This window comes from Meleagris gallopavo, chromosome 17 (genome assembly GCF_000146605.3).
Source record: "Meleagris gallopavo isolate NT-WF06-2002-E0010 breed Aviagen turkey brand Nicholas breeding stock chromosome 17, Turkey_5.1, whole genome shotgun sequence".
Classification (NCBI taxonomy): Eukaryota; Metazoa; Chordata; class Aves; order Galliformes; family Phasianidae; genus Meleagris; species Meleagris gallopavo.
Window position 1 is genome coordinate 8,800,497 of NC_015027.2, and position 9,785 is coordinate 8,810,281.

Here is a 9,785-nt window from a genome sequence, read left to right on the forward strand (position 1 = left end):
AGCACAGCGTTGCAGGCAGTGGCTCCGCAGGGCAGTGTGCAGGAGGCTCAGAGACCCTGCTTAGGGAATGAGGGTGGGAAAAGGCAGGAAAGACATTGAGGGCTGCAAGTGCCTGCAGGTAGCTGCTGCCCAGCTTCCAGGAGGGGCTCCTCAACCTCTTCTGCTCCAGGAGGATGGCTTCTGTGAAGTCACTTTCTCTTGGGGGGGACATTTAAATTACAATTCCCTTCTTCTTCCCTAGAAGTATTGCGCTGCCTTTCCGTGCTTCCAAATAGTATCCAGTTATCCAGGGATAAAACACTCCATATGTAATTTCATGCTACGAAAGTGCATCCAAAGCAAAATGTTTTTATTTTAGGTCTTTATAAGCACTTTCCAACTAATCCTTGCCCAGACTCTGACATGCCGTGGTATCTGGTCCCAGATTTGCACAAGTTACTGCATTTGAGTGACACAGGATGCTGTAGATAGTCCTCTATTTAACTCTTATTCCAACAGAAATTTACAGGAAGATTTTTGTTCATCAGATATCTCCCTTGATGTCCTCAAACTGTTGTCCGGGTGGCCATTTTCTACCACAAGCACTGTGTGTTGTTCTAGGTCCCCAGATAATGTTTTTTACCTCACAAAGCTTATGTGCGTTGGCAGAAACACACCGGGGAAATTTCACATCAACTAAACAAGCATCTTCGCTGGCATGTGCCCGTATTTCCACATAAGCACCCACAAGCTCCTCAGCCTCCCTTGCTGAATGAGATCTCCAGCACAGATGAATGTTCACAGGAAAGAACTCGGAAGAGCTGTGATTGTCAGGAGGAGGCGTGTGTGTTCTGCAGTGCTGCCCCTAAGCACAGCCAGCTCCAGGTAATGCTTTCCAAGCGCCTGAGACAGGTGGGGAAAGCAACTCCCCATTGACATGGGACCACCACCAATGGAATATTGGTGTTGGGTTCCATGGCACGAGTTACACTGGTTTACTCAGCAGGAATCATAGAACGGCTTATGTTGGAGTGGACCTTAGAGATAACTCACTCTCAAGTCCCTGTCATAGGGCGGTTGAGCTCATGCTGCCTAGGACCCCATCCATGGCCTCAGGCACCTCCAGGAATGGGGCACCCACAACCCTCTCCAGGCAACCTGTTCTGTCCTTGACCTCAACGGAGCAATGCTGGCTTTTAACCAGCCCAAAGCAGGTAAGCTATCTTTTCCCTAAACACCAAAATCCAAATTCTAAGGGTAAAAGAGATTCCTGCCCTGCTCCCACTGATTCACGTTGCCCAGCCCTTTGCATTCAATACCATCCCTTTTCCTTCCCATGCTTCCACGCTGCGCTGGCAGCACAGACGGGCCTGGCTTTGCTGACGGCATCATTATTGCTGTCACATCCGCGGTGCTGACAGGCCGTGGTGAGCCTGCGAGCCTTATGTTCTGCCGCTTCCGCGCATCCTGGTGCTCAATCGCAGACCTTTGTTTTCCTCCCACTGGATGCAGCCACGGTCTGACTGCGAGAGGACACGCAACTGAGCCAGCAGAGAGCAAACCCACTTGGCACGGAGCATCCCTCGTTGCTCTGCTGAGGAGGCTGTGTGTCAATCGATGGCTAACAATTATGATCAATGTCAACAGGAAAAAACAAAGGAATACCGCTCAGCAGCTCCATGGATAGGGAGCAGCACGGGAGCACAGCACCAGCAGAGGGATGGGGCCCTTCTCCGCCCTCTGGACTCCACCAGGTTGCAGTCACTGAGACGCTCAGAGCCCCACATGAGCTAAGAGCTGGCAGAACCCTGTAATGAATGCAGCTCTGATGCACCCAGTGTGCCATCAGAGAGATGCAAGAGCATTGCAGAAGAATGCTCGATGCCCTCTGTCACTCATTGCCACAAATAATGCTCCTCTCCGCTGTCACCCAGCGCTCATAGGATGCTGAATTAAACAGCATGGCTTTTGATGCTGCTGAAGTAACTGTTGTATTAATTATCCATGGCATTTGCACACACGCCTTACACGCTAGGAAAGGTGCGCTTCCCCCAGACAGCTGCACGCATCACACTCACCCCCACCCCTCCGCATCACATCACTGGGCCTTCCAGGATGCACCGTGCCTCCTTGCTCACGTATTGTTTATTAATGAACCAAACCTTGAAAGTAGGAGCTCTTTGCCAGAGGTTATTTTTACTACCACGTTAGTTAAGGCTGAGGGTATTATTTTACATGCCGATGAATAATTTATTTGCCATTAAAAAACTTATCCTGCAACAATAAGCAGCAGTGGCTGTCCATTCCCTGCACAGCCACGAGCACGTGGGGTGCAGAATTTCTTCCATTCCATGCTTGCTGCAAAGCTGTGCAGGAAGTAATGTCTTCAATGACTCTGTAAAATAAAACGTCCGCAGTGGTGGAGTTCTCATCAGGTGTGGCTAACTTTGCAAGTTTATAGCGTTAAAAAGAATTAACGCTAATTGAGTTACCACCTTTTGTGCTGTTTTTTCCCCCTAGGTTCTCCACATCTGTTGGTTATTTATCGCACACCAGCACTCGATCCTTATGAAACGCCACGCGTGACTTCTCCTTGCACTATAGGCCATGTGCTATCGGTAGAAGATTTAACTTGTTAATAGAGCAAAGCTAGAACAAAGCTCCATCATTTCATATGAGCTTTCCCAGCCTGATTGTGTTTATTTAGAAAGCAGCTAAGACACAGGCATGTGGGGCTATAAATCAGCAGAAAATCAAATGCTAACATGTAAATAAATTGCAAATCAGCTGAGAAATTGGTTTCATTTTGAGACGATAAAGCATATTTCTCCTGTACTGATTTTATAAGGTGCCCCTTAAGAATTGTAATATTTCTGCGTGGTAATGATAAACATTAGCGAGTTGCTTTAGAAATGAAAAAATGGCAACCCTGTGGGGATTTGAAAAACATATGCACTTCAAATTTGAAAATCCAATTTAACTGTCCATTATATGGAGAATAAAAAAAAGGTAAGGATAGGATAATTTTGCAGTTACACAGCATTTGACTAAATCTGATTCAGGGATGACAGCTACACTTTAAAAGCTACATGTCTGAATGTAAGGAGACAGCAAATCATTTATTTATGATTGTAATCTAGCTCCTGTCTAACAAGTTAACAACTGTGCAGAGTGCTCCCTGAGTGGAGGCAGCCTGTGTAGGCTTGTCAGTTAGCACTTTTTAAAACACTTTTCATAGAATTTCTGTTAAAAAAAAAATATATATATATATAAAATAAAATAAAAGAGACAAAAGAGAGTCCCTGTCAAATTTACCAAAACAAGCAGATGTTACAATTTCAAAAGTTTGAAGAAACAAATCCCGCTCCTGATGTCACGCAGAGGGGCAGAGCAAGGAAAGGTGAGCATGGCATGATGGGCTGTGAGGGGCTCTGGGGGGTGTGAGGAGCACCAGGCTGTCCCCAGCTGTCCCCTGGTGGTGACACCCAGCTCTGGGCTCTGATACCCATGTCCATGGCACCACATGGATAGCAGTGTCATAATGGCTGTATCCACCCACGTCTATGCACCTTGGCCTTGGGAAGGCCTAACACCCAAGTGGGGTTGCAAAAACTTGTAGGAAAGCTAAACTGCTGGAACAGGTATGATGAATCATAGAGTCACGAAGGTTGGAAAAGACCTCTTCTAAGATCACCTTGTCCAACAATCCAACTACTGCCAATACTGCTCACAAGACACGTCCCAAAGTACTACAGCCACCCTTTCCTTAATCACCTCCAGGGACAGTGACCCTCCCACTCCCACCAGTCTGTGCCAGTGCCTGACTGCATTTCTGAGAAGACATTTTTCCTAGTATGTAACCTGAGCTACAAACAGACAACATTTAGCCAAGAGCTCTATTGTGGTATAGGTCATCTTCTATCTGTGTCATGTATCCTCTTATCTTTCATTCTCTTGCTACCAAAGGTTGAGGAGGTGAGCAGTGAGCCACCAGGTTTTCCCAAAGGGTAACACAACCACCATCCTGGAAACACCAGTTCAACCTCCAGCAGTAGCCTCAAAGCAAATCAAGCATTGGGAGTTATTGGGAAAGCAAAGCACCCAAGGGAAGGTGCTGGATGCTGCAGACACTGTTATCTGCAGCCTGCATTAGCCTGACCCACCTCACCACAGAGAAGGTGATGGAAGGAAGATGCACAGCAGGAGCACAGGAACCATCTGCTCCCACTGCCTGCAGTGCACAGGGACACCCACAGCTCCATCAGTGCTCACAGTCCCGTGCCCTGAGCGTGGCTGTGTGCAGGGATGGGGGCACCACCACCTCTCTGGGCACTGCCAGTGCCTCATTACCCTTAGGGTAAAAACTTCTTCCTTATATCCAATCTGAATCTCCCTTCTTTTAGCTTGAAACTACTTCGCCTTGTCCTATCACGCAGATCCTGCTAAATGGTCTGTCCTTTCCTTCTTAAAGCCCTTTTACATGCTGAAGAGTCACTCTCAGCTCTCCCTTGGAGCCTGCTCCTCTCCATGCTGCACAGCCCCAGCTCTCAGTCTGTCCTCACAGGAGAGCTATTCCATTCTGTGGATCATCGTTGTGGCTCTCCTCTGGACATACAACAGTTCCATGTCTCTTCTGTGCTGAGGACTCCACACCCAGATGCAGTTCTCCAGGTGAGGTCTTGCAGGCAGCAAGCAGGATGGGGCCCAGCAGAACCGTGAGCTTACTTCATGGGGATGAAGAACACTTGGTGTTCTGGAGGTGACAATTTGCACAGGTTTAGAAAAATAGCAGCCAAATTAGCAGCAGAAATATCCATCAGGCATCCACTCATAGACAATATTTCTGTCTCTGAAAGCTCTCCAGCCATAAATCTCTGGAGGTTAATAGACCATTCAATGAAGCATCGTTGTTCACTGCTCTGATTATTTGATACTGTGCAAACCACCTTCCTACTGAGGAGAGGAAAGCTGCTTCTTGCAGCAAGGTGGCTGTGCATGTGTGTGCTACATCCTTCCCTTCTGCTTGCAGAAAGCCTCCCCTATACTGGCTGCCTCTCCTATAGGGCTCAAAGCCATCCTGCAGGTGTGCAGCACAGCTCCAGGTGTGGCTGCCTGGGAGCAGACCCCGTGGACCCTGTTTTGTTTATTGTAGTTTGGAACCACAAGCGACCAAACTAAAGAGAGGAAGTTAGAGATGGTGGTTGTCAGATGCTATCACCCTCACACCCTCTGCTGAATGCTAATAAGTGGAAGTAAACAGAAGGAATGTCTGCGTGTTCATTTATCTTGGATTAGGTCGGTCACTGAAAATATGCGGTTCTGCTTTTTGAGATAAAATAATTCCTTTTGGATCAAAAACACTTTTTGTAATTTGCAATTTTCCCTCTTTTGACTTAAGGAGAAGAAAGTCCTGGCAGAGCTGTAGCTACATGGGTAAGCCTGGCTTTTAAGTGATATTGCACCGATAAGAAAATACTTAGAATACGGTCTGCAAATAGCCATCAGCAGGGACTTCTGGAAACCAAACAGATGAGTGGAACAGTCGGTGCTGTGCTGTTCCTGCTCTCTTTCTGGCTGCTCACTGCACTGGTCATGCTTGGGTTGGGAAGGCAGTGCCTATGGTGTTGCTGGAATCAGATGAGAAGCAGGAGTGTTCCGGATGCTGAAGGAGTCCACCCCACTTGAGGGCAGGAGAAGAGAATCTCAGAAATCAATCATTTAATTAGGATCACTGAGGTCTTTGATAATTGCCGTTTTCCCTCCCTGTGTCCTCATGCTTTCTGTGCTTCAACAGAACAGCAGCAACAAAAATGTTATTACAGTGTTTTTGAAAATGAACCATTGGTTCCTATCATGTCATCGCACGGAGGGGACGCATCCCTGCCGGTAATTACACAGCAGAGAGGCTGGAACTATCTGCATGGCTGACTGACAGCTCCAGCTAAGTAAACAGCTCCTTCTGCGAGTGCTGGCAGCCTGGACAGAGGCTGGGCTTGGCTGCAGCTTGGCAGCAAAAGCCAGGAGGCCGTGGAAAATGGCACTGTTAAAGCAGCCAGCAATCTGTGGGGTCTTCAGAACCTTATCATCCATGCGAGTCAACAACTGTGCTAAATTGAAATTGTAGAGTTGATTAAACGACATATTTAAGGCCCCATAAAAGAAAGCAAGCAAGGCAGGAAGGGAGAGGTGCGCGCGGGGGGAGCGGGCGGAGGGTTTATCTCACCGCGAGCAGCAGGCTCAGCCACTGATCTAATCAAATTATTCAGCATTAAAAAACTGCCAAGGCATTCCAGTGCTGCAGCTTCCAGAGGCCCAGCTGGGATCAAATGCTAATCAACATCTCCGCGATATTTATTCCCACTGTCAGTCTGGTACGTGTTTGTTTTCCGAGCGCTGCATACTAAACTGAAGGATCGAGATGAATCGGCGGAGATGGGAGGTGATGAGCCGACGGGCTGAGCACGGGGAGGTGGCACCGATGGGGACAGGGAGGGATGGGTGGAAACCCCAGGGTGCTCCCTCGCTCTTCCCAGCAGCTCAGTGCCTGTAGTGCTGCTGGGATGGGTGCTCGCATTGCCTGGCACTGCGCTGTTGGTGGCGTGGCCAAGGGACAGCCAGCACCTGGTGCAAACCCTCCAGGTCCTCCTTAAGCAATAGCCACCGGAGCGCCCAGAGACTAATTAATTTCCTTTTTGTTTTTCAGAGTTTCATTTTTAAATTACAGTCTTCCCTCCTCTCTAATAAATACTCAACAATTAAAGCTTTTTTTCCCCCCTCCGACATGCGATTCCAGCATCTCTGTGTCCCACCTCCTGTCACCTTCCCTGCCATAAACAGATTCGTAAAAACTGCTTTTGACGCCCCAGCTGCCATTAGCCACTTAAAATCCCATAATTATCATCCTATCATGGGCCTGTTAACGAGCAGTAAAAATAAGGCCATTGAATATGGTAATTTATTCGTAAATTAGCCTAATGAGAATAGGTTTCAGACACTGTTTACTTTCTAGCTGCCTGTTTCGGTGCGCACAGGCTGCTGGCACTGGGATGGAGCTGCTGCCGGCACCGGTACCCATCCGGAGGAGAAAGCAGCAGGAAGCTGAGCACTACAGAAACAGCTTAGAGGGGAAATCTGAAGGTGTTTTTTGAAGCAGGCAGGGCCTGAGCTGAACAGCAGTGAGAGCAGCAGTGACCACTCAGGTGCCTTTCCCACTGCCCCATCACATCCCTTGCCCAGTGCACCTTGGGTCCCTAACAGTTGGTGAGTGCCCCTTTGTACAAGCAAAGAGATAACAATTCTGCACAATGCTTCACGTGCAGCACACCAAAGCCACAGGAATGACTGCATCTGCCCCACGTTCACTTGGGGAGGAGAGATGGTGCATGGGGCAGAAGCTGAGTTATTGACAGGGGCTTGGGGCAGAGGACAGGGACTGGGAACTGCCCCTGGGGACGGGGTTGCTGACCTGAGCATGGAGACATCAGTGCTCTGCCAGTGCACTCAACACGGTGCAGCAATAAGGGTGCTTTGATGGCCAACCACCAGCAGATGCCACAGCCACTGCTCAGAGTTTAAATGCCCGCAGTCCAGGCCAGGAGGAGGAAGAGGAGTCCCAAGCTGACTGCACTGAATCCAAAGCCAACAGGCCCAGGCACTTTGGCACCTGGGCAGGTTGTTTTTTCCTAAGCTCCATCTTTACAAACAGTTATTCTCAGGCAGTGGAGTGGTAATAAACCTTGAGTGAATGAGGATGAGAGGTCCTTTCAGGGAAGAGGTGAAGAGCTCTTGACTATGAGCCTTTCACCCTCTGGAGTATTTTCATTTCTAGGCTGGCTAAAAGCCAGGAAATAAATCTGTACAGCCAGAGCGTCTCCACCACACCATTCAGGCAGAGCGCAGCCCCCAGGCACCACCACCACCCCATTCCCATCCCCACAGGGTCAGCGCTCCAAGCCCCCAGATCTTATCTGAACCAAGGGTCCCATCAGTTGTCCCAGCTGTCTGTGCCCAACTGCTCCTTCGGTCAGGTGGTGGCTGCAGACATTGCACTCCACTGAGGCTGTGCCTTTCCAGCTCCTAATTTAATTACAGCTTGTTTCTTTACTAATTATAATGCTCAAATCAAAGATGAGCTTAAGGCCACAGTTGCAGGGAGGCTGGTGGCTGTCTCCGCTTTACTAGGATGGCCCCGTTATAATTTCAGTTCCTTCTGATGGAAATTATAAACACTTTATGTCAAACCACTTCCCAGCAGTTCTCACAGTGTGAAAACTATTGAGGTCAGGAGATGCACACAACCTACCCATCAGCTCAAGTATATTCCTCAAACACTGACATGCAGTCTAACTGCGGGGAGGTCACCTCTGCAAGGAGCAATCCTTCCAGCCACTGAGCAAGTACCAAATTCCAGCACCGGAAAATAATCATGTGGAACAGGTTGAAAATGCCCCCTAGATAACAAATGGTTAACAAAAGCAGCCACTTCCACCCAGCATAAGTAGGGACATAATCATTGTAAATAAGTTAACCTATTAATATGCAGTAATAAAAGAAGCATACCTCATAGCTCAACACAGCAAACACTAGTATTGAACTTGGAACAACCTCATCTGCAAAAGCTGTGCCAGAGGTAAAAGGTGCAGTATGAGAAGGTGCAGCTCCCAGCCAAGCAGAGCCACAGATGCCTGCTGGATTGGGAAGTACATGCTGCCTCCCCCCCCTCCTCTTGTAATTTTGATTCAGAAGGGATCAACCCAGGTACGAGGCTTCCTTTTTGTGCCTTCCTCCAATCCTCCTATCTCCTCTGCAAACACACACCACTGCTCAGGAGTAACAGTGCTTGTAGTGCATCACGCTACAAGCATGTGTGAATGTAGTTCATTGGCAAGACAGAGACAGGCCACCTTTGCTGTTGATTTCATTATGAACTTGTTCCCTGTTATCAACATACTCCTGTAATTCCAGGAAATTGTCTTACACATACACAGGTGGAAAAACAAAGAATCGCAACACAACAGAAAGCACAGCAACGACAGCAGAGCAACAAAGTCCCAAGCTACAGCAAGTGAAACCTTGCTCAAACGCAACAGCCATGAACACAAAAACAAGGGAAAGCACCTGCTTACCTTCAAAAGGCCACAGGTACACAGAAACCGCCAGCAAGATCCCCCACCTCCACTGCCAACCCTTAAATGAGGTCTGGGAAGGGCTGGCTCCTGGCTCCTCCCCTTTCAATCACTCAGGTGCATTGCATACACCTGAGCTCCCCTGGGTTGGGCCTGCCTTCCCACCAGGTGCTCAATCACTGGTTCAAGCCTTGATTTAGCATTTCTGCTACAAGCATACTCCAAACAATGAGATTTTCTGTTTAGAAGCAAATAAACAAAGAGAGATTTGTAGAAAATGCTTTCAGAGATGGCCTGCAATGGGCAGTGAGCTCCCAGCTGCCTCCCAAGGAAACCTCAGCTGCCCAAGCAGCGCTCACAGCCCCCACGTGCAACCAAGTGTTTGTGCACGTGGGACCCTCCATTGGGATGATGGGGGTTCTCCACTGGGATGACTGGGTCAGTCTGTCAGCACAGCGGGGGCTCTACATTTGAATGGCTGATTCTCCTCTGGGGTGATGGAGGTTCCCCACGGGGATGATGGAGGGGGCTCTCCATTGAGATGATGGAAGCTCCCCATCAATATGGCGGGGACTTTCCATTGGGATGGATGGGGCTCTCCATTGGAATGGTGGGATGATGGAGGCTCCCCATCAGTACGGTGGGGATTCTTCATTGGGATGGCAGGGCTCTCCATTGGGA

At 48.6% G+C, this 9,785-nt stretch overlaps 1 long non-coding RNA gene across 1 annotated transcript; it reads right to left on the reverse strand.

Annotated features, from left to right (window-relative positions):
- Positions 1 to 1,809: 1,809 nt before the first annotated feature.
- On the reverse strand, positions 1,810 to 9,151 carry LOC109370354. Its single transcript, XR_002120428.1, has 3 exons — positions 9,105 to 9,151; positions 2,475 to 2,591; positions 1,810 to 2,374 (listed from the first exon to the last, which is right to left on the reverse strand). It is a non-coding gene; the product is annotated as an uncharacterized LOC109370354 (long non-coding RNA).
- Positions 9,152 to 9,785: the final 634 nt, after the last annotated feature.